Source organism: Odocoileus virginianus, chromosome 15 (assembly GCF_023699985.2).
Source record: "Odocoileus virginianus isolate 20LAN1187 ecotype Illinois chromosome 15, Ovbor_1.2, whole genome shotgun sequence".
NCBI classification, from domain to species: Eukaryota; Metazoa; Chordata; class Mammalia; order Artiodactyla; family Cervidae; genus Odocoileus; species Odocoileus virginianus.
This window is the reverse complement of record NC_069688.1, coordinates 61037872-61064254: the sequence shown is the minus strand read 5'-3', so window position 1 is coordinate 61064254 and position 26383 is coordinate 61037872. Positions and strand designations below refer to the sequence as shown.

General features: G+C 38.8%; 1 long non-coding RNA gene across 1 annotated transcript; it reads left to right on the top strand.

Annotated features, from left to right (window-relative positions):
* Nucleotides 1-19881: 19881 nt before the first annotated feature.
* LOC139038503 (uncharacterized) lies at nt 19882-26346 on the top strand. The gene is made up of 2 exons (XR_011491544.1): nt 19882-20324; nt 21239-26346. It is a non-coding gene; the product is annotated as an uncharacterized lncRNA (long non-coding RNA).
* The last annotated feature ends 37 nt before the right edge of the window (nt 26347-26383 follow it).

Below are 26383 nucleotides of genomic sequence, written 5' to 3'. Positions count from 1 at the left end.
CTAGAGTGATTATGCTTAGTGAAATAAGTCAGAGTATCAAACACTATACAACATCACTTGTATGTGGAATCTGAAATGTAATACAAATGGATGTTTATTCAAGACAGAAACAGACTCACGGGCAGAGAAAACCAACTTGGGGTTATCAAAGGGGAGAGGAGAGTGGGGAGGGACAAATGAGAGGTATGCAAGGCTCATGGACACAAACTACTACTGTATATAAAGAAGATAAGCAGCAAGTATTCACGGCAGAGCACGGGGAACTATGCCCATTAATAACCTATAACGGAATACAATGATCTGCTAAAACACTGAATCACTATGCCGTACACCTGAAACTAACACGATACTTTAAGATAACTGCAATTCCATTATGGAGAAAGAAATGGCAACCCACTCCAGCAATCTTGCCTGGAGAATTCCATGGACAGAGGAGCCTGGCAGGCTACAGTCCGTGTGGTCACCAAGAGTCAGGCATGACTGAGCAACTATCACTCACTCATACGTCCATTGAAATAATAAGTAAATAAATAAAGCACTTATATTTTTCCAAAAAAATGATTATATTTCCTTTGACTCTACACCCAGAAATGGAACTGCTACATTACATGGCAGCAATATTTAAGCTTTTGAGAACCCTACATAGTGGCTTCACCAATTTACATTCCCACCACCAAAGTACTGGCTAGGGCTTCCAGTACTATGTTAAATAAAAAAGACAAGAACATGTATCCTTGTCTTGCTCCTGATCTTAGTGGAAAAGTTTTGAGCTTTTCAATGTTTAGCACGATGTTAGCTATGAGCTTGTCATACATGGCCTTTAACGTGTTTATGTATGTTCTCCTTATACCCAGTTTTCAAGAGTTTTTATCATGAAAGAATGATAAATTTTGTGAAAAGTTTCTTCTACCTCTATACCCAGTGTGTTAAGAATTTTTTTTTACCTCCATTTCATTCCTTGGGTCTAGAGGTCCCTAGCCAGTCTATCTTCTTCTTTCCACTGTTCAGAGTTTCTTTTTTGCTTTATATATGATATCCAAGAGTTTTCACTGTATTTACTGGGAAGAGTAGGGAAATACATACCAACTTAACCTTCTCTGGAGCAAAGTCCTCCTGTGCTATAGACTGAATATTTGTTTCCCCCCAATTTCATTACTTGAGACCTAATCCCCAAAGTGATGGTGTTTGGAAGTGGGGTCTTTAGGAGGTGATCAGGCATGGAGGGTGGAGCCCTTGTGAGTGGGATGGGAACCTCTGTCAGAGAGGACCCACACCAATGCCTCTACCTTCCACCATGTGAGGTCACAGAACAAAAATCCATCCATCTGTGAACCAGGAAGTGGGCTCTCACCAGACACAGGAATTGCAGGCACCTTGATCTTGAACTTCTCAGCCTCCAGAATTATGAAAAATAAATTTCTGTTGTTTATATACCACCTAGTTTACAGTATTTTACTATAGCAAACCCAGACGGAAGAGACTAAGACTCCAGTTTAGCAGTTTTTAAAATACTGTAACATAGCAAATAGTGATATGTAGATTTTCTCATTCATAAGAATCTGAAGATTTCTCTTACAGTTGATATTGTTTGTGAGCTGTTATGTTATCAGCTGAATGTATCTCTCTAAACATTTTTATATTGGAGTCCTAACCCCCAATACCTTGGTTTGAGGTTCAAAAGGTAAAGAGTCTGCCGGCAATGAAGGAGATCTAGGTTCAATCCCTGAGCTGGGAAGATCCCTTGGAGAAGGAAATGGCAACCCACTCCAGTATTCTTGCCTGGAGAATCCCATGGACAGAAGAGCCCGGTGGGTCCATGGGGTCGCAAAGAGTCGGATCCGACTGAGCGACTAACACTAACCCCCAATGCCTCAGAATGTGACTCGGAGATAGCGTCTTTAAAAGAGGAAAATAAACTAAAATGAGGCCTTTGGGGTGGCCCTAGTCCAACATGACTGATGCCTTTCTAACAATAGGAAATTTGGACACACCAGAGGCACAGAAGGGAGACCGGGTGAAGACACAAGGAGAAGACAGCTGTCTACAAGTCACGGGGCAAGGCTTCAGAGTAAAACAATCGTGCCAACACCTTCAGACTTCTAGCCTCCCGAGTTTTGAAAAAATAAATTTCTGCTATTTAAGCCACCCAGTCTGTGGTACTTTGTTATTGCACCCTTGAAAATTGATTCAGTACCAGAATATTAAAATTATTTAACTACAGAAAATGTTTTCTACATAATAGGAGTTAGTTATCTTTTCTTATCTCTTCCTTTTGATTTAGACTAAAAAATTACAATTGTAATAGCCAGCATATGCTCAAAAAAAGAATTTCTTTTCTTCAAGAGAGATATTTGGAGTAAATAGTTAAAAGTTGAAAATCTGGAAAGTCTTCTGCTATTGACTCTGTTTCATAGCTTGCTGATTAAAGACTCCTAAAATCAGGAGAGATATACCTGTCTGGGGCAAAGACAGATGGTGCCAGAAAAGAAAACAGTCTTGAAAAATGAAGGCATGTATATGTGGGAAATAGCTGCATGGAACCATATGAAGAATCAAGTAAAAGGCTGAAAGTTAGATGTAGGTTCAGAAGAATAAATGAGAGGAACAAAGAGCAGAAGGAAGAAGAGAGTGGCGGGGAAGCCAAAAAGAAAAGGCACTCGAGAAGGAAGAAAACAGAGGAAAGGGGCAGGCTGGAGAGACTGGGAGAGGAAAGGATTGTGAAATCATTTTTTTTCTTTATTTAATGTTGCTAATACGAGCTGATGGAACTCTTCCAGAGTGGAAGTGTTCATTTGGCTTGATAACAACTGTTTTGGAGAAAATGGCTAATGTGCAAAAAAAAGAATGCCACACGTGCTTAAGAAATAACTGTTTATGAAATAAATTCGGTTTGCTCAGCTTTTGCAGTGGTCAGTCAGAGTGATTGGAGAGGCAGAAGTTCTCTAATATGATGACTCTCCCAAAAATGGCAAGGCATAGAAAGCAGAGAGAGGCTGTTCCTCTCAGTGGTTGGTTTCAGCAGTATCACACCTCCCAAGCACTTGTCAATACTGTTACCAGTGGTTGTTTTAATTCTTGTTACCGGCTAGTAAGGATTCGTGCTCCCGTTCTCCAGAGTATTGCCCTCACCCAAGCGAGAGCCACCTTGCCTGGACAGAAACTAATAAAGGAAACCTTAACAACGATACTGTGTCTGCTCCAGAGCTCCCCTAGGGGATAAAGCTGCCTCTAGTTGAGACCACAATTTTGCTTAGCTTTTAATTCCCTGCTGTACCCTGCTTCCTTCCTTCCCCTTATCTTTAGCACATTCCTGCAATAAATCACTTACAGTTAAGATCCCCAGTCTTAGGCTCTGTTTACGTTCTAGATGTAGCGTTACAAAGCAGTCTCTAAGGATGGGATTCCGGGGTTGCAACATGTGCCTGGGTGAATGGCACTGAGGACCCATCACAGGTAATAGGTGTAACAGTCACTGTCCCTAAACTGCTGCTGGTGTGTGACTGTGAAGACTTTCGTTCTGGAAAACCGTAAATATGTGTGAGAGCTCACAAAAGCTGGCGCTGTGGCTGGGGCATTTGAGAGGGATTAGAGAAACAGCAGACATAAAGACTGGAATGAAATGCTGTTACTGATTCATGGAAGAGAAAAAAATAAGTCTCAGATTTGTTAACCAACAGCTTAAAGCAAAATACGATACTCAGAAGACTTTCTTTCTTTCTTTATTCAGAAGACTTTCTTGACTGCTCTTAAATAGAACCTCATGGTCTTATAGTTGAAACACTGAAGATCAAGGTATATGACTGAATGCAAAGTAGATAAGAGAATTCATTGATCAAGCCATACTAAAGGTACTGGCAAAAATTAAAAAAAAAAAAATATATATATACTATTTATTTGTTTAGAAAAATATAACTTCTTTTCATGAGTTTGCTATGTTAGCATGTGACAAGTTTATTGGTATTGTTATTTTAAAATAAAGGAATACATGAATGTTTTTAATTGTCTCACTTTTGGCTTATAATACAGTAAACGTGTAGTTGCTTTGCAAGTCTGTTATACAAAGTAAATGAGATAGTGCAAGGCCAGTAGAGTCTTCACAGGTGCCGTTAGTGGTAAGAACCCACCTGCCAATGGAGGAGACACAAGAGACATGGATTTGATCTCTGGGTCTGGACCATCCCCTGGAGGAGGGCATGGCAACCCACTCCAGTATGCTTGCTTGGAGAAGCCCGTGGACAGCGGAGCCTGGTGGGCTATAGTCCCTAGGGTTGCAAAGAGTTGGACATGACTGAAACAACTTAGCATACACATGGACAGTGCATGGTATGTATATATAAGGAAATAATAACAGACTATCTTCATTATTTTGTCCATATAATAAATCCTTTGAGTGTCACTCAAAAATGACAGACAGCATTACTATTTTTACAGACGCTTCCTGACACATGGTGGGCACTCAAATCAATGTCTTTTCTCATCCTTTCTCATCTCTCTTTATACAAGGACTATTCATTCATGACATAACCAAGTGAGCTAAATAAGTAAAGTAAGAAAACAAATTTTAAAAGGTACACAGATATAACCTACATTAACAAAAGCTCTTTGGAATCCTCCATAATCTCCAAGAGTGTAAAGAGTCCTAGAGACTAAAAGGCTTGAGAACTCCTGATCTAAAAGAGAGTAGTCAGGGTCCTGCCTCTTCCATAAAAAATGGAACCAAACAGAAGCTTGAGCAGAGGATTCTAGACTCTAAAATGATCGGAATACATCCGATCAGCACCATCAGCACCATCCTGACAAGACAGTTCCTGCCAGGAGCTCACTGCTGTATGGCGTCCAAGCTTCTTCAGTTCTTGTCTGTTCTCAAGCCCAATTCATCAGACTAAAGTCCTGTATCTTGCCAATAAACTTATTTTGCTTAAATTCATAGGGTTTAATTTCTATTGACTGTAATCCAATCATGCTAACAGATGCAGCATCTAATATTGCTTCTTTATTAGGTCTGAGTCTGAAACTGTCCACTCATGGTGCAAATTCTGTTCTGTCAACGAGTTCCTGCCTATAGAGGCAAGCATCTCTGACATCAGAGAACCCACAACAAATGAGGAATTTAGCTGAAAGTGTGGGAAATCTCAATTCTCTTCTTTGTGGGCTGTTTTAAACAGTAAGCCCACAGATACCACCTCCTTCTTTGATTACATGTTGACAAACCAGTCATTAAAGATCTACCTAGCCCTTTACCCCAGAGTCAGAGTGGTTGCTATGTTTTATCTTCAAAGTGTGGTACACACATCTGTGGAATAATCTACAAAATAAATATGGGTGTTCCTGGAAATGTTACCAGCCGCATTTTGGAAAGTACAGCAATTAAACCTTTTCCCTTAGGTCCCCAGGGGGATACATATTTAAAAATCCTGGCCCCACACCTCACACCACTCAATGCAATTATGGCTCACAGAATAAAACTAAATGTTTAGCATCTGTACAGAAGGAATTTGAAGACAGTATATTTACAGAACAAATTTTCTATAAGGTCTTATTTTAAAATACAGTAAATAATTAATGTTGCAAATTTCACTTCCCTCAAAGGCAAATTTTACATTTCTCCTTTCTGTCAAGGTTATCTAATTTCTTTTTATCTTTCTTGGAAGAATATGTTCCCTGGGAGGACCTATACACTATCTTCTGTAAATTCAATAATCAGGCTCTAGTTTAGGTAAGGGATTTAGGAAACTCATGAACCTATGTATGGTCTGAGAGTCAACAGACTTAATATCTAGGATTAGAAAAGATACAGGCCTGCCCTACACCTCCTTCCTGAGACTGTATCTGGAGAGATGGCATTCATTCTCGGCTCTGACATATACAGAAAGTATATAAAGCAAAGAAAACTGACCAGGTTGATAAATCAGATAAAAATCAGATATTTCTCAAAGAAATTAAGAATAAATAGCCTAGAGAAATAAGGGGCTCAGTAATAGCTGCCTTCAGCTCCTTAAGTGAAATAAGTAGTAGACCCCACCAATTTATCACCAGTTTGTGAAGGCTACAGGCTTCCTGAGATGCCTTCATTCTGTAACTCTTCCTGTTTGTTACTTAATAGCTCCCATGTCTGAATCTGAAACAGATTTCGAGTTAATGTAAGTAACTATGCATCCTACATCATACAAAATAATTTTGGGCTTAAAGTCAATCAGTTAATAAAAATAAAATAGCTCTAAGTATGTGTTCTATTTGTAATTGTATAAAAACATAGTAATGCTTTCTTAGGCATTTAGGAATACTAGGAAATGTACACAGAATGAAATGAATCATGTTTTAAGATGATAGTACTAGAAATCTACAAGTGGACACAGCAAATGAAGTTGTCTTCTAAACATGAAATCAAGGCCTCAAATAGGTTTTAGGGAAGAGAAAAAGATTTTATTTTTAGCAACTTTTATTAATAGTGTAGTTGAGAGTTAACAGAGAAGGAAAGAACAAAAAGAATGAATGAGTGGGAGAGGCAGGTTATAATTTATCAAGAGGTGAAAAGGGAAAGTCTCTACAGTAAAAAAAAGTCACCATCTCAGGGCAGATGCCACCACCAGCTGCATGTAACAGAGTAAGCACGGATGTATCTCTACACGTGGGCATCACCAGACGGTCAACACTGAAATCAGACTGATTATGTCCTTTGCAGCCAAAGATGGAGAAGCTCTATACAGTCAGCAAAAACAAGACCGGGAGCTGACTGTGGCTCAGATCATGAACTCCTTATTGCCAACTTCAGACTGAAATTGAAGAAAGTAGGGAAAACCACTAGACCATTCAGGTATGACATAAATCAAATCCCTTACGATTATACAGTGGAAGTGAGAAATATATTCAAGGGATTAGATCTGATAGGCAGAGTGCCTGAAGAACTATGGATGGAGGTTTGTGACATTGTACAGGAGGCAGTGATCAAGACGGTCCCCAAGAAAAAGAAACGCAAAACGGTAAGACGGTTGTCTGAGGAGGCCTATTTGTAAGGCCTCCTTACAAATAGCTGAGAAAAGAAGAGGGAGAAAAGGAAAGACATACCCATTTGAATGCAGAGTTCCAAAGAATAGCAAGGAGAGATAAGAAAGCCTTCCTCAGTGATCAGTGCAAAGAAATAAGAGGAAAACAAGAGAATGGGAAAGACTAGAGATCTCTTCAAGAAAATCAGAGATACCAAGGGAACATTTCTTGCAAAGATAGGCTCAATAAAGGACAGAAATGGTATGGACCTAACAGGAGAAGATATTAAGAACAGGTGGCAAGAATACACAGAAGAACTATACAAAAAAGATCTTCATGACCCAGATAACCACAATGGTGTCATCACTCACCTAAAGCCAGACATCCTGGAGTGCAAAGTCAAGTGGGCTGTAGGAAGCATCACTACAAACAAAGCCGGTGGAGGTGATATAATTCCAGTTGAGCTATTTCAAATTCTAAAAGATGATGCTGTGAAAATGCTGCAGTCAATATGCCAGCAAATTTGGAAATTTCAGCTGTGGCCACAGGAGTAGAAACGGTCAGGTTTCATTCCAGTCTGAAAGAAAGGCAATGCCAAAGAATGTTCAAACTACCACACAATTGCACTCATCTCACACACTAATAAAATAATGCTCAAAATTCTCTAAGCGAGGCTTCAATAGTATGTGAACCCTGAACTTCCAGATGTTCAAGCTAGATTTTAAACAGGCAGAGAAACCAGAGATCAAGTTGCCAATATCCACTGGGTCTTCAAAAAAGCAAGAGAGTTCTAGAAAAAACATCTATTTCTGCTTTACTGACTATGCCAAAGCCTTTGACTGTGTGGATCACAACAGATTGTGGAAAATTCTGAAAGAGATGGGAGTACCAGACCACCTGACCTGCCTCTTGAGAAATCTGTATCCAGGTCAAGAAGCAACTGTTAGAACTGGACATGGAACAACAGACTGGTTTCAAATTGGGAAAGGAGTACATCAAGGCTGTATATTGTCACCCTGCTTATTTAACTTTAATGCAGAGTACATCATGAGAAACTCTGGGCTGGATGAAGCACAAGCTGGAATATCAGGGAGAAATATCAATACCATCAGATATGCAGATGACACCACCCTTATGGCAGAAAGCACCCTTATGGCATCACTTTCTTGATGAAAGTGAAAGAGGAGAGTGAAAAAGCTGGCTTAAAATTCAACATTCATAAAACTAAGATCATGGCATCCAGTTCCATCACTTCATGGCAAATAGATGTGAAAACAATAGAAACAGTGACAGACTTTATTTTCTTGGGCTCCAAAATCAATGCAGATGGTGACTGCAGCCATGAAATTAAAAGATTTCTTGTCTTTTAATTAAAATTAAAAGAAATCTGCCTCTTGGAAGAAAAGCTATGACCAAACCAGATAGCATATTAAAAAGCAGAGACATGACATTGCTGAGGAAAGCCCATCTGGTCAAGGCTATGGTTTTTCCAGTAGTCATGTATGGATGTGAGAGCTGGACTATAAAGAAAGCTGAGCGCTGAAGAATTGATGCTTTTGAACTGTGGCGTTGGAGAAGACTCTTGAGAGTTCCTTGGACTGCAAGGCGATCAAGTCAGTCAGTCTTAATGGAAATCAGTCCTGAATATTCATTGGAAGGACTGATGCTGAAGCTGAAACTCCAATACTTTGGCCACCTGATGCGAAGATCTGACTCATTGGAAAAGACCCTGATGCTGGGAAAGACTGAAGGCAGGAGGAGAAGGGAACGACAGAGGTTGAGATGGCATCCCCAACTCAATGGATATGAGTTTGAGTAAACTTCAGGAGTTGGTGATGGACAGGAAGGCCTGGTGTGCTGCAGTCCAAGGGGTTGCAAAGAGCCAGACACAACTGAGTGACTGAACTGAACTGAGAGTGAGCGTGCTGGCTGGCTGCCTTGCAGACTCCACTAAACTGTGCATTCTTAAGAAGCAGCCACGTGAATAAAGGCACTTGATTTTCATTTTAACAAAAAAGTTCTTTTTAAGTATAAATTTTGCTCAGTCTTAAAAATATACCATATGCTAGACACTACATATCTAGGAATATGTAGACACATGATCTCATTCTTAAAAAAAGAAAAAGTGTATAGAACTTTCACACTGATGGCTTTACAAGGATGTATCTCTTTTTTTTTTATAAATACAAGAAGCATTTATTAAACTCATAGCATGCTAAAACATTACTAAGAAATGATCTACAAATATACAAACTGCTCTCGAGGAAACAGGGAGACCTATGTTGTTAATAATTTCTCTTTTTAAAATTTATGGATTTAATTGGAGGGTAATTACAATATTGTGATGGTTTTGCCATATATCAATATGAATCAGCCATAGGTATACATGTTTCTCCTCAATCAGAAGGATATATCTTTATGAAGAATTTGGAGAATCTGTTTCCAGACACTTCAGAGAAAAAAGCATTCTAGAGTAATTTTAAATATTAAATGATTTTTCTTTCAAACTCAATGGAACAAAACTGAAAACACACTCAAGTTAATTATAATAGAAATTTCTATAGAGAAAGACAGATTTTTAAAATGTATCTGTGAAGACTTGATCATTGGGATCAAAGCCAAGCAGAATTTAAGGGTTTTTTGGGAATAGAATATGAAGTTGTTTTTTTTAATTCTTCCTATAAAAATTCAGATATCTTTTTTTATGTATCTTCCTATAAAGATATACGAAACAGTAGATGATTTAATGGGAAAAAAATGAGCTAAAATTGTTAGCTGAGACTTATTTTCGAAGAGTTGTTTTAAGTTATTTTTTGAAAGATATTAGTTCAAAAATTAACATTTAAGAAGTAGATTAATTAAGCAGCATCCCTTTTTTGAAACAGTGGCTGTAAGGCTAAGCATTCTGCAAAACAAAGTAGAATAAATTGTTTAAGAGGGTCTCCGGGGAACCAGCATAAGTATCAGTAGGTTTCATCAGACAGATCTCAAGGCAGAAGAATGTCAATGATAAAAATCACTAGAATATCTTGAAGTGTATTGCCATTCATCATTGGAAAAGATTGACATCAAAAGGTATAATTTCAGGCCTGTGAAGTAGTGGGAATGAAGAGGGAATTTGGAAACTTGGCCAAAATAATTCTCCTTAAAAGTCTGCCAGGAGAAACATAAATCTCTGCTCTTACACTCTACTTGAATTTAGCACTCTGAGAATCCTCCTGCAGTAACCTGTGCATTTTGGAAGAAAGAAAGCAGACAGACACTTCTGACATATAATTTGAGAAAAGCAAGTGCTCTCCTCTACTCCAAAATATCTCCACAAGCTAGTGTGAGATGCGGCACCCCATAATTAGATGTGCATTCTTTCTGAGTCTTGAAGGGCTTTTGTGTTTGGTTGTCTTATGCAATTGAAAAATATTCTTGGGAAGAGAAAATCTCTGAATTAACACTTATTAACACTTTAGAGAGAATTAGTTACTAAATAAGGGAGTGAGAGATCTGAAGCAACAGGAAAGAAGAAAAGCATGAAGCAGGGTACACCTGAAACAGATTTCAAACACTTCTGTTTTCCCCAAGGCTTTGTAAATGTATGTGCATAATATCATTAGTAACAAGAAATAGTGCTAACTGAATGCGTTCTAAGTGGCAGTGTGCCAGCCCCCTCCCATGGATAGCAGATTTGAAATGGACAGTCAAAAAACTCTCAGATGCTCCAAATATGGCTTTGTTCACTTCTCTAGAATTGAATATGAATTAGTACGTAAGTACCCATGTTCACTAATTGAGGAAAAATATAAATTTGTCCACCAAAGTAACCCCAGATACTTTAGATTTGAAAAGAAGTAAACTGAGAATTTAATCTCAGGGCAAAATTTCAGCCTCTTTCTTGATCTCCTCTTCTCCTTGGTAAAGATGGGACATAAAGACGGGCCCAGCCCAATGCCTTCCGTGATGCTCAGATGCCTCCACTGTGAGAAGACAGTTTCTCTAGTCCAGTCTTCAACTTTTCAGGTTATTGTCTCTATTATAGATGTTAACTTTCCATTTGGAAATTTAAAGATAAGCAGTTTCACTGACTTTTTAATTCTAGGCTGAATGCTCCAACTGCATATTGACTCCAATAATGAAAGCCCAGGGCAAGAAAGTAAATCTCAGGAAATACCAAGAATGAAGACATTCTCCGTGAATGCTGCACAAGGACGCTTTCATCACACATGCATTATCACCCTGAAGCTTGTTCGAAGTTAAGGGTTAGTGAGTGAAGAGTCTAGGATTTTCCTCAGATGCAGCAAAGTGCAGAGCCTGACCAGCTGCTCGCCCCCTTTGACACGGTCATTCAGAGGAACAACAAGACCACATTCACAATTAAGCCTTCAGAGTTTTACGGCATTAACTTCAATGATCTCATCAAGGTCTAGGACACAGAAAATCAAAGCAAGCGGGGGAAAATACGCTATCATGTGTTACTCTTAAAGAGAGACTCTAGGGAGAAATACCAATAACCTCAGATGTGCAGATGACATCACCCTAATAGCAGAAAGTGAAGAGGAACTAAAGACCCTCTTGATGAAAGTGAAAGAGGAGAGAGAAAAAGCTGGCTTAAAACTCAACATTCAGAAAACTAAGATTATGGCATCACTTCATGGCAAATAGATGGGGAAAAAATGGAACCAGTGACAGACTATTTTCTTAGGCTCCAAAATCACTGTGGATGGTGACTGTGGCCATGAAATTAAAAGACACTTACTCCTTGGAAGAAAAGCTATGAGCAACCTAGACAGCATATTACAAAGCAGAGACATCACTCTGTTGACAAACGTCCGTATAGTTACTCAAAGCTATGGTTTTTCTAGTAGTCATGTACAGATGTGAGAGTTGGACCGTAAAGAAGGCTGAGAACTGAAGAACTGATGCTTTTAAACTGTGGTGCTGGAAAAGACCTTTGAGAATCCCTTAGATAGCAAGGAGATCAAACCAATCAATCTTAAGGAAGATCAACCCTGAATATTCACTGGAAGGACTGAAGTTGAAGCTGAAACTCCAATACTTTGGCCACCTGATGTGAAGAGCTGACTCACTGGAAAAGACCCTGATGCTGGGAAGGATTGAGGGCTGGAGGAGAAGGGGATGACAGAGGATGAGACGGTTGGATGGCATCACCGACTCAGTGGATGTGAGTTTGAGCAAACTCCAGGAGACAGTGAAGGACAGGGTAGCCTGGCATGCTGTAATCCATGGGGTCTCAAAGAGTCAGACACAACTTAGCAAGTGAACAACAACAAAGGGAGATGCTAAAACATACCTTCCTTTGGAGGTGAGGTGCTCTTTAGGGATCGTATCCACTTGGGGAGACAAATCTCTAGGTGTCTCTCATTTCCCTGCACCTGGGAGTGAAGCCACTGACGGCCTTTGTTCTGGACTGTGTTTTCAAGAATGTGTGTAGAGCAAACAGCTTTGGAGGATAGTGGTGTCTCCCACTAGAGAATACAGATTTATTTATTGTCAAAATATAATCATGTCTTCCTCCAGAGCAAACACTGGGGAGGCTTGATTGTAGTGCATTAAAAAAAGATTCCGTTTTCTTAAGCTTGTGGTTTTAAACTTGTTGCATGTGCAGCATCTTCCCGGGCCACTCCCCTTCCCTTGTGACTTTGGGAGAAAGAGGAAGCTCTCGCTGCTTTTGGTGCTGTGCTTGATACAGTCCTTTGTGTCTGATCCAGGTCTCCTCTGACAGCAGCCATGAAACTGGCAGGCTAACTTGTGAGCTTGCGAGTAGGATAACACCTCAGCGGCTTCACAGCTTCTGACACTCATAAAATCCTGTCCGTGCCTTAATGTAGCACTTTCTACACTTGACCCCTGAACAACGTGGGGGATTAATCTGCATATAACTTGTAGTCAGCCCTGTGTGTCAGCAACTCCCCTGCATCTGCAGATGCAAACAGCCATGGACCTTGTAGTACTGCACTATTGATATTCACTATTGAAAAACCCACATGAGAGTGTCTCTGCACAGTTCAAACCCATGTAATTCAGCTGTATAATGCTGCCCTGTCTTATCCTATTAAAACCTACCATAGGTTATGAACTGTTGGAGAACAGTGAATCAGACAGCTTAGGCTAAGCTGTGGTGTGGTAATGAACAATTTCAACTATTAGTTTCTTTAAACACTGCTGCTGCTGCTAAGTCACTTCAGTTGTGTCCGACTCTGCGCGACCCCACAGACGGCAGCCCACCAGGCTCCGCCGTCCCTGGGATTCTCCAGGCAAGAACACTGGAGTGGGTGCCATTGCCTTCTCCAGTGCATGAAAGTGAAGAGTGAAAGTGAAGTCGCTCAGTCGTGTCTGACTCTCAGCAACCCCGTGGACTGCAGCCCACCAGGCTCCCCCGTCCCTGGGATTTTCCCGGCAAGAGCACTGGAGTGGGGTGCCGTTTTCCCTTTAACACTGAGTGCTGAAAGGAAAAGTTCAGTAAAAGGAGGTAGTCGCTCAGATCACGTGTCCAACCTTGGCCGTGAGCACGCAGCACCGCCAGCTTAAGCTCGTCATGGGATTGTCCAGGCAAGAGCACTGGAGTGGGGTGCCATCGCCTTCTCCCTTTAAACACTGGAGTACTGATAAGCATATAGCAAGTTCTTCAGGAATAAAAGTCTTGATGTGTAGTTTTCGCTAATTTTCAGAATGCAAACTGTTCCACCTTGGCCAGTGTTAGCAGCAGCAGCAGCCGCCAATGTTAAGCTCTAATGTGGCCTCACCTGGTGCCGTTGGGAGGAGATGAGCACAGTCACTTCCTCCAAGCCAGTGCAAGCCAGCTCCAGCACGCCACTGCTTTACAACAGCAACGGCTTATTTCTTGCTCATGGTACAAACTCTTTGCAGTTCAGCTTCAACTCTGCCTAAGGCCATCTTTGCTTCAGGAAACAGGCTGGAGGACGGCTCTTATCTGGGACAGACCAATTTGTAGCAGGGAAAAGAGTGAGAGTGGGGCCATAGGATGACTCTTGGTGGTTCTGTTCTCAACTGTTGCAAGTCACTGCTACTCACATTTTCTTAGCCAAAGCAGACCACCTGTCAAGGCAGACCCAGTAAAGAGGGGCAGCAAGTATTTTGACATTAATACAGTCTACAGTAAAGTGAATCATGTCTTATTGTGCCGTGAATCCACACCACCCAAGACAATACTTTGCACAAAGTGCTAGGTTAAACAAAATTTAGCTGAAGTCTTAATGGTAACCTTAGGAGGACAGGCTAAAATGTTTGCCATAAGACCAGCTAATATTGTGATTTGCACTTTGCTTTCCCTTTCCTCAGTTGTCTCCCAGAGGTTTATACAGACATCTCTGTGAAACCCCGGTGTTTCTTAGTTAAGACTATTAATGTCTTAGAATTCCAAGCTCAGAAAAATTTATTGAACCCATACTTTGGGTCAGGCTTTGTTTTAGAATTCGAATAGATGGTAATATGAAGAAAATAAAGTTCTTGTTCTTATCGAACTAAAAATCCATCAGGAGACTTTTCATAAACAAACAAACATGCCATTTTTTGACAAGTTCTATGAAGAAAAATAACAGATAATATTTGTGAACCTACTTTTATGAACACTTATGAACCCACAGCAAGAGTATAAAGGGAAGCTTACCTATATGGACTTTGTCTAAATTAGTAGTTAAGTCTTTATTTAGCAAAGAATATGAAGTTACACAGATTTCATGACATGTATATGTTGTGAATTTGATGAAAATAATCTTCCCGCTTGCTTTTATTATTTTAATCACTAATTAAATCTTCATTAAGTAAAGAATATGCAATATATTTTCATGAATTTTATGTGGGTTGTTCTTGACTTTCATTGTTTTCTGGTTTTTAAAATTTTAAGCAGTCTGCTTTTTAGGAGATTTTCTGCTTCATTTTTATTTTCAGATTTTTTTATTTGGGGGTCTCTGTCTTATCATTTCAATCTGCTATCATACTTTCAACTTGTCCTCATTCTCAATGATCTAAAGAATGATACATATACACATACGTGTATATGTAATAAAATTGTATTCAATGTGCTCATAATTTGAATATGTATTTATTCAAAATATAATAAAATAAAGATTAAAATTTTCATTCATGTTTTCAGAAGTGTTCTACTTTTTCTAAAATGCTTAGAGTTATCTATTAAAATTAAGCAGCAAAATTCAGTCTGTGACTAAAGAACATAAAAAATTTAATTATATAAATAAAGCAAACACTTGAATCTTGTTTTCAAAATTTTAATTAAATCTTATTACATTTTTGTCAAAGAAGGAAAGCTATTCGTAATTTTATATTTTGGGCCTGATTGCCTATTAGGCATAAAATGTAAAATGCAAAGAATTGACATTGTTTCCTATGTTGTGTTGAGATCTACTTACATACAGATTTAAATATAAATTGTTTAAAATGTCCCTCAGGACCCACCTGCAATTACTGTGCCTCAGGTCCCAACAATTTTTCTGAGCCATGAATCAAAACAGAAAAAATATGCAGGGCATACTGGGAAACATTCTTCATTACACAAGAATTTTTGGTATTTGTGCTTTCTGAAAGGGTTAGAGAAGTTAATTAGCGGGGTTTTTTTCCTTCAAATTTTACTGTACTTGTGTACTTTAATATCTATGTATCTGCTTAAATTTTTAAAATTTATTTATTTTTTAATTGAAGCATAATTGCTTTACAGAATTGTATTGTTTTCTGTCTTTTTCTCTTAAGTTCTTCCACTCCTTTGTGAAGAGCTGTCGTTCTCAGCTGTTGGCAATAGCACAATCCACAAATATTCACAGCATTTTGAAGACCGAGGTAAAGGATGTAAGAAGACATTTCCCTGGGGCCTAAACAGTGTTAGCCACAAAAGCGTAAGTGTGGGGTTGGGCTGTGCCATGCCAGTGCTGAGAAGCGTCTGCTGAGCGATGAAGGTCACCTGTGTCCCATCTAATACATCTGCTGGGGTGTGTTTTTCTAACACGTGGGCGCCTCTAACGTGCGGAACCATGTAGTGCCTTGGAGGCAGTAGTAAAGTGTTTAGGTTTTATTTTGGCTATCAGATCTTTGGGGAGTTTTGAGCAAAGAAGTGACCTGAGTTTACATTACTTTAAAAATTAGTTTTCTGAATGCAATGTGAAGAATAAATTGTAGGAGATCAAAAATAGAAACAGGGAGACCAGCTTGAAGACTATGGCAATGGCCAAGTGGAAAATGATGGTTCAGACAGCAGGGATGAATGTAGTCAAACTGGTCTAATTCCGGCAAAATTTTGCAGGCGAAGCCCAAAGGATTTGTTGACTCACACCGCCACACTTCTAAGATTAATTGTCTTCACTTTGAAATGGAGCCTTATTAAAATTGAGCTTATATGAAGATTAACTATTATAATCCTTATGAAAGTATTCTCATGATGATTGGTATATAATAAGGATATAATAAATATCAGCCATTAAATTACTTTTAAGGCATTTACCTGATAAACTCGCTTTCCCCAAATATCCTCTTCCATGCCCCTAAATTTTGCACATTTATATTTTTATAATTGGAAACACATTTGATCCTATTCTGTTCCTGTCCAAATCTTCCTATCTATCTATTAAGGCTTTGAAGACCAAAAACCTTTTCAGACTCAAAGGAATGAAAAGAAAGTACTGAAAATAGTAGAGAACAGATTTGTGTTGGGACGGCGATCTTCCCCTCCACAATACCTGCCAAATCTGAAACTCACTATTGAGTACCGTAGAGTACCAGTTCACTAGCACGTCATTAATATTTTTAAAAAAATTTCACCTGTGTGCATGAATAGATCCATAAAAATAAAAACTAATCTTCTTCTCAAGAGAATAGTAATCATCTTTGCCTAACTGCTCCAGGCACCATTTTACCTCCCTAACAAAAAATATATTTTTCAGTGAACTGCAGAGACCTCATATTGAACAGGGTTTATATACAATACACAACAATACACTGAAAATTAGACCTAGACCGGCATTATCATTATATGTTTTACAGTTAGTAAATTAGCTGAGTTGTAAATAATTCTCCACATTGAAATTCTGAATATAGACTTTCAATATCATAGAGCTAAAGTTGTCTTTTTTTCAAATAGAGGAAAAATTACAAAGCCCATTGAATTTTAAAACTGGTTTCTCAGTTTTAACAGTCCTACCCCCATCCTCTGTCCATGGAATTCTCCAGGCAAGAATACTGGAGTGGGTTGTCATTCCCTTCTCCCAGGGACCTTCCCAGCCCAGGGAGAGAACCCAGGTCTCCTGCATTGCAGGCAGATTCTTTACCATCTGAGCCGCTGGGGAAGCCCCAGTGATCTTTTCAAATAGAGGACAAATTATAAAGCCCATTGAATTCTAAAATTGGCTTCTCAGTTTCAACAGTCCCTTCTTAATTATGCAGTCCAAAGCGGTTTGGCAAAGTGACGATAGCTTCTCAAAGCAATTAAACCGATGTGATATTCAAAACGGCTGCCACGATAGTCATGACTGATTCAGCCAGGGCTGAAGAAGAGGGAAATCTAAACTTTGTGAATAAGAAAGCAGCTGGCCCTTTTGGCTAGCAGTTCAATTCAGTTTTGTAAGGAAAAGACAGGAATCAGAAAGGCACTGCATTCTCAGGCAAAATGAATGACCCATGTTATTAAAGGAATAACTCTATCAGCCCATAAGACAGACACAGCATTTGCAGAGAAGAAAAAAAGATACATTTGAAAAGAATTACCCAGTGATGTATGCTTTAATCTACTCTTGAAAGATAGCAGGAAATTCTCCTCTGATAGCAAAGAATATTGTGCTCTGTGTTCTATTGCACTTAGTTGCATTCATTGCCCCTCCCTAAACATATATATTATCTTGGGTCTGACTCCATTAAGGCACTATAACGGTTTCATAAATGCTGTTTATTTTTATCTATTTCTTCCACTAAATTGTAAACCATTTATTAAAATAGGGAACAGTAAGAAGGGTTCTGATAGGGAGTGAGTGGTTCCATTCTGAACATGTTAAGTTTGGGATGCCCAAGAGGTAAGCAGTCTTGTCTTACCAAAGGAATACATATCTGTCAATTAACTCCTAATGAAAATTTTATTACTGGATTTTAAAGCTAATTATGTCATCCTGCAACAATAAATTTCACTCTAACTTGCTGCTTTCAAAGAAAGAGATCCTGTGTCAAGTCACGGTACAAAGGAGACATTCGCTTAATCATTCCAAAACTGACTTTTGTGAACAGAATGCTATTTTCACTTGGTTATACCCTCTAAAAGAAATATGTATTTGCAGCGTGGCAGTGTTCATGCTGATAAATGGAGCCCCACCACTTGTCGAGAAGTGCTGGGCCAAGTTTGGACTCATTCAAACAGCTTTCTGAGAATGGAAAAGGAAATTGGGAGGCAGGGAAGGCTGACTCAGCGGGAGACTCTTTGTTAAAGTAAACACGTGTGCACACACACTGGCTGCTTTTCAAAAAGCAAAGTCCAGGGAGAAATTTCAGCTGTTTCCTGAAAACATGCTCACTTACACTTCCCTGAAACAGAGGTTTTTATCACCTGCGAGAACTGAGGACCTTGTTTACTGGGAAGAAAGGGACAAAATGGGGGGCTGGGTCGCGGAGCCCTGGAGAGCCATCCCAGAATCAGGCTGGGCAGGAGAAAACACCCGCGGCTGAGGCCTCGTTCAGTGGGAACAAGTGGGACACAGCCCTCCTACCAGAAGTGCACAGTCACATTTCTCCTCTTACAAAATCTGCTAAATCAGTTGACAGCAGAATTTGGGTGTGGTTGGGCTGGGAAGTCAGCGTCCACGGTTGACACCCACTCAAGTGTTCTAGGTATGTTTCAAATGCAGATAGTCTAATCCAGGGCTCTCAGGATCACTAGGACTCGGACTGTTGTCCAGGCCCTTGGCTGTTGACCGTGTCACCGAGTTCACAGACTTCTGTTTATTTATTCAATAGATATTTACTGAGAATCTACTAACCGCTGAGCACTGTTCAAGGTGCTAAGAAGACAGCAATAGAGCAAAATACAGATTAATGTTTCTATTCTAAAGGAATTTACCTTTTACTGGGGGGAGATAAAAGGTAAGCAAATAAGATTTCCAGACGGTGATAAGGACTAAGAAGAAACTAGACTAGGGAAATGTGAGAGAGCGTGACCTTGACATTCAGTAGAAGGAAATCCTCTCCAAGGTGCCGGGTCATGGCATGACCCATCAGAACCCCTGAGAGGGTCACGGACTGTTCAAAATTCAATTCTGTGCAGAAGACGGCACAGTCATCCCTCTTGGACAACAGCTCTGAAGGCTCCTGTCTGGTCCTTTGGCTGCAAAAGGCTCTTTCTGATCTAGAAGAGGAATGTTGTCAATACTCTGATATGCTCTGAAATTACGGGCCTCTTTTAGCAAATGCTCTTGACTGAAATACCTACTCCCTCCAAGCATGCTCTGATTTATGACCTCTTTGATTATTTTTCTTGACTGCCTTAATATTGCTGGTATCAGTTTTCACTTAACCTTGAGCCTTGCCTCTTTTTTCTGCCACCTTACCTACACTCTCCTGCTTGCTTTCTGCAACAGGCAAGCTTGCCAATCCTCTCTAGGGCTTAACTCCAGTTGTAACTTGGATGAAACATGCTCCTGACATGCCCCACAATGATGACATCCTGGCAGGATCTGGTCTTTGCTTTCCCTGTGCCAATGTCAGGACTTTTGCCAACTGGCTTATACTTACAGGTGCTCCAGAGATGCCCTTTAAATCTATACTCTCTAGAATATTTTGCCAACTGAGGTTAAAATGTTACGATCTGAACACTTGGTAGTGAAGTGTCCTGAATGAGGTATCAAATGTCTAGGATTGCTAGTTGGCAGAGAATAACTCTACCCATCAGGACCAAAAATGTCAACTGCTTGTGTATCCCTGGGCACAAGAATTCAAAGTAACAGGAGAGTTTGACTTTGCAAGCAGTAGCATTTACTGGAACTGTAACATCAAATCTGTGCCAAAATGGCTCCAGAGCAGGACAAAAGGTTCACGTTAAACTGAAGTTCCTTACGAACAGGAGCTAAGAGTCGCATGAAAAAGCCTGACTGCCTTAAGGAGAATGAAATGGAGGTAAAGATGGAGAGATGCAGAGAAGAGACATGGTGCTGACTGGAAAAAAAAAAAAAAGATAAAGGAGCTTGTCTGAAATTTTTCAGCGTGTTTGAGGCATAGTGGTGCTACCTGCAGTTGGATTATGGAGACTCCCACATAGTCTTCAAATAAACACCTTACTCAGCTGGCCCATCGGAAAATCTTTCTGAGCTCTTCAGGTGCATGACTTTGTAAGCGGAACCTACAGAGCTATCTGAAGGCAGCTCAAACTCTCTAATATAGCAACATGATTCCCGGGCTCGGAAGTCTGGGGTAGGAATTCTTACTGCTACCTTGCTTCCTCTACTGAGGTATACTTCTCAGACTGCTGACATTTTTGGTCCTGATGGGGAGAGTTTTCCTCTGCCAACCAGCAGGCCTAGAGTTTAGATATCTTATTCAGGACCCTTTACCATCAAGTGGTCAAAGTATAGCATCTTAACATCAGACTCTCGGAAAGAGAATCTTATTGGCCCTACTAAGCTTTAGGTTGCTTTAATCTGGGTTATCTGTCTAGTCAACTATGCTAAGTCTATGCTAAGCCTTTGGGGTTGAGGACTAGAAGATTCTGTGCTATATAAACCTGATAGCCATGGGTGTAACCAGGGGGAAGATTTCCTGAGATGGAGGGCTGGGTGAGGGACGCAACGACTAGCAGACAGGACCAGCAAAGCTATAAAACCCAGTCACCACCCATAACTACCAATGAGGACACACATGAAGAATCTGGTGCTTCCAACTGATATGAATGCTTGAATTGTCCAGTGTGGGTGTAGAATGTAGTACTAAATGTGTACCCTTTCCAAAAGCAAACCAGATTGTAGACATGCTAAAGATAAAGATCTTGTAAACTGTAATCTAAGAGAATTTGTCTAGCTAAACAAAAACTTGTGAGGTAATGGTGAATAAGACTGTGAATAAAAAATAGTTTAGAAGGAGCTAGAAAATGGAGGCAGGTTTCCTCCTGCTTCCATATGCTGTTTGTCTCCCCAGAACGCCTCTCCTTCCACCATCTTCTTGGCAAAGTCTTATTCATTCTTCGAGACCTAGATTAACCATCCCTGCTGGCCATGTTTTTCCTATATGGTCCACTTTTCTCTTTCAGAGAAAGACAGTCTCTTCTTTGATCAACACTGCAACATGAGCCTGGTTTCAGCCTTCATTGCAGCAGCTCTCACACTCATTTCCATGGGCTGCTTTACGACACTGTGTCTGAAATGAGACTTTCAATCCCTCCAGGGCAGAAATAGTGTCTTCTTTGACTTATTTTGATTTATATTCCTGGCTTCTACCCCAGTGTCTGATACGGAACTGGTGTTCAAGAAACGTGACTGAATGAGAGAGAGTAAAAGAAAGTATGTTATTCATTTGGCACAAGCATAGACTGAGGAATCTTCTAGATAACTGAAGTTTTTCCAATAGTCATGTATGGATGTGAGAGTTGACCTATAAAGAAAGCTGAGTACTGATGAATTGATGCTTTTGAACTGTGGTGTTGGAGAAGACTCTTGAGAGTCCCTTGGACTGCAAGGAGATCCAACCAGTCCATCCTAAAGATCAGTCCTGGGTGTTCATTGGAAGGACTGATGTTGAAGCTGAAACTCCAATACTTTGGCCACCTGATGTGAAGAGCTGACTCACTGGAAAAGATCCAGATGCTGGGAAAGACTGAGGGCAGGAGGAGAAGGGGATGACAGAGAATGAGATGGCATCACCGACTCAATGGACATGAGTTTGAGTAAACTCTGGGAGTTGGTGATGGACAGGGAGGCCTGGGGTGCTGCCGTTCATGGGGTCGCAAAGAGTTGGACACGACTGAGCGACTGAACTGAACTGAATACCTTCAGTAATCAAAACTTTAAAAATATTTATGAAGACAGAAATCCTTAGCAATTCTTACAGATTTTTCTGCCTCATTAAAGAAATGAAATTATAATGAATACTCTGTAAGCTATTCAAATTCCTTTTTTTTAAATCTATCATATTTTTCTCTATTATGGTCTCAAGAAAGCTTAGTTCAGTTTCCACATCATCCAGGAACCCTATCCCATCAAACATCACTAGATATCTTATATTCACAGAACGCCATCTGTATACTACTTACACTCTGTTATAGAAATCATCTATTCATGTGATTCCACTACATCATATGGTCACACATGTCCTATGTCTCTGTTAGACAGTGGGCAGCTCTGGACAGGAGACCATATCATTCATCTTTTCATTGCCAGGGCCAACCAGAGCATAATAGGTATAAACAAATGCTGAACTTAAGTGAATAGACGTTATTATTGTAAAGATATTATTATGCCCAATTTTTTCTGTTTTAATAATGTTAAATTTTTTATATTGTTTCTTTTTTCCTTCCCAATTATATCATGTAACTTTATCAGATTAACTGTCTCAAGAAAGCTGCCTCTGTCCCTTTTACCAATTCAATGACTTACAAACTTTTTTGATAACATATCTTGATTAGTAGAAAATATTTGAACCCATACCTCTATCAAATAAGGGAGAACAAATTTGCATATAAATTTATACACATTTTAAAATAAATTGAATACATGTATTATTGTATTGATATTTTGTGCATGTCCACTCATAACCATAAGCAGAAAAGAAATAATTGAAAGGAAAGGTTAGATAGCAATGAAACCAATATTTTAAAACCAATATGGCATTTTATTGTGTTTATTAACAGTATAGAGTATTTTGCTCTTGGTTAGTGAAATCATCTTTTTTTTCAATCTTGGCATAATATTTAGTGATACAATATTTTGATGGCTTGGGTTCTAAGTTCAATTGAATATTAATATTAACAGCTATTACAGATGAAAAAGATACTTCAGAAATATGTTGACACAAATAGATTAAGTATATATCATTATCCTTAGTTTTAAAACATGAAATTCATGTTCATTCCCAGATACCAATTATGCCAAAGTTTTGAAATTCAGATAGGCAATTCAGTTCATCTTGATGTCACCTTGATGTAGGTGGTGGTGGTTTAGTTGCTAACTCATGTCCCACTCTTACAACCCCCTGGACTGTGGTCTGCCAGTCTCCTTTGTCCATGGGGATTCTCTAGGCAAGGATACTGGAGTGGGTTGCCTGTTCCTTCTCCAGGGGATCTTCCCGACCTAGGAATCGAACCCAGGTCTCCTGCATTGCAGGCAGATTCTTTACCAACTGAACTATGAGGGAGGCCCATAGGTATTGGGTTTAAAAAAAAAAAAGGCTAACCAAAAGGATTCAGATTTTTCATTTAGAAGATGATACTGTGGGAAATTCTATTTGAAAAGTTATAAGTAAGCAATTTTACAGATGGCACCCCTGTACCACTTTTAGCTATAATACCATATATTAATATAAATATTTCCAAACATCTGTTTTCAAATAGTTCCCACAACATAAGGTTTTCCCCAAATTGTTTATTTTCTCATTCACTGTAAAAATGTGCCCTTTATTTTGATGATATGCAAAGGATAAGTGCACTCTGCGGGCAGCCTTTTGCCATCAGTGAAAAGGTCAACACATTTTCAGCACTTATCTTTTTGTAAATGAAACACTTAATTTGTCTTTAAATTCAGCAACTCCTTAAGCACTTTTCAGTGGAATAATCAGTGAATTTCTCTGGCAGCAAATATTAACATTGTTATTCCCTATCTTATTACAAAGTCACATAAATATTTGATGTCATTTTGGAGTTGTGTTCTTGTGAAATTAGAAAAATCATTGTTGATGCACTCCTGACTTCAGAGTCACTGATGAAAAACTTGGCTAATCAATGATGCAGTTAAGATCTCACGTATGAAAACGTTTACAATTTTTTAATTCCATCAAAGCAATATACTTCCCATAAAACAATTTTTTTAAAAAAAAATCAACAAGGATTTTTTTACTGCTGAGAGTTTATCTTCAATATACTCTTCCTTTACAGGCACAAAATTATGATCAATCATGAGTTTTCTTTTTTAGATGCAATCTAGCAAGTATATTTTGAGACATGGTAGAAATGCTGATAGATCCACTCAGTTCTAACACTGCCTAAATTCTAATGTTACATAATTTGTTCTAGTATCTGCTTCTCAAAGTCTTTAGAAAACTTTCTGTGTATCGTCTAACACTGCTGAAAAAGGACTTACATATTGGTTTGTGGCTTATTATTTCAGTCTTATGTGGAAGGAAAACAGTTTTCCAAGGGGTCTTTTATTAGCAAGGAAAGTTTTGAACATTTGTCATTAAGGTCAGTGAAATGTCATTAAATGCCAGACTGAGTAACTCTTGACTTTGAAAATTTCTGAAAAACTTGTAAAAGATTGTCCTTATTTTTTTTTTTAATGCCTTGTTAATCATGAACACATCTCAAGGCACAATACATGCAGATAACGATCTTCATTAACAAGAATACCAAAAAATCCACATTACAAATGGTTTCATCATAACTTTGATTCCCGGGGGAGGTGGCTTTTTGTTAGATCTGATTAGATCTTGTTTAACAATTTGCAGAAAAAGCTTATTCACAAAGAGCAGTGTCACAGCTAAAATTTTCTTTTGTGTCCAATTGTGCTTGCATTTTATTTGCTCTCACTTTCTGGGACTTTTTTGAGCAACTTGTCCATTTCATGAAAGTTAGTTTAGTTAAAACTTAAGGCATCTCCCATAACGTGCAATGCCTCGCAGTGAAGGATTGGAAGGAGCTTCCCTTTGTTCTGGGGGATGTAATTTCCACTTTCACTTCCATGTAATGCCATGTCAAATACTAATGCCATACATCCATGGGCTACCCACTGATAGTCCATTGTCAATCCTTTTTATTAAATGTTAGTAAGGACTAGTTTCTTTCTTAAAACTATTTCTAAATAAGGAGAAGTTTTCATATTTTCTGCCCAATCTACTATTACTACTGCTTGTCTTGTACTTTGGAGAAACTGTTCTAATGTTTGGTCGAAAGAGAAAACGTGTCAATCCTTTAAGAGATTTCCATCCATTGAAGTCCTAAGACTTGCATGATCTTCAGCACCAGAACATATCACTCATTATTTGGTGTTATTTTCACATTAAGTATATTTGTCTTACTGCCCCAGTTAAATTACAAGCAAATTGAAGGCATAGCATACTTCTTACTCATCTCTTTTTTTCCCCTCACATTACCTAGGACAAAACTTTGTCCAAAAGATATAAAAAACATATCTTTTCTCTTGCTGAATTGTTTGTAAATTCTCATATGCTATTGTCTTTTTGTTCTGGATTGCAGTTTCTATAAGGGAACCTATTCTGTGGATTCCTCACACCTGCCACATAACTTACAAGAAAGTTTAATAAATATTTGTTGATGTAAAACCAGATAACCAAACAGATTTGGGCAGTCACGTCATTTTACACAGAAACAAAGTCAATAAATTATTGAGCAGGGCTCTAATGGAATACTGAAGAGTACAAAATAACTTTAGACAGTACAAATTACCTGTACCATTCCCATGAAGAGTTCATTCAATTAACAGATTTATTATAAGAGAAAAACATGCACATCTTCCCACAGAGTACATGTGCTTTCAAGCCATAGTATTAATGTAATAATTTAATGAAAAAAGACAAATTCTATGAGGAAATGTTCATTTATTTTTTCATTCAATCAAGTAATGTTGGTAGTGTGCTTTCCATGTGCTAAATATTAATTATAAATGTAGCATAATAAAACAGAAAGCAGAGAACACAAAGTAAAGTAAATATGTTGTATAATCATCACGTAATAATCCATAGTGGATAGAGACTTAAAGAAGCTGTTACACACTCACAGGAAGCTATTCACTCTTGTTTGTAAATTCACTGTGCTTGTAAATTCTCTGTTCAATATTGGCCTGTTTATCTCTCTGGACTATATGCTCCACTGGGGCCCAGAGCAGGTCTGAACTAATACTACTCTGCTCCTAGTGTGTATCACAACGCTGGCATAGAATGAAGTATTCAATAAGAGCACGTTGACTAATAAAATAAATGGATGTATGGGGTGAAAACAACAGCAAGAGTTGCATATATTTAAAAATCCAAAAATAGGGATTAGGTTGTATACCTTAGTCTTATACGGTGCTCTATGTATGTAAATTACATCTCAAAAACTGAAAGAACAAGCATAGAGGGAATGATAAAACTGAAGATTAAGCTGTCTTTATTGACGATAACTTGAGAAAAATAAATTATTCAAGTAAATAAGTCTTTATGAATAAATAATTTTTTTTTAAAGAATAAA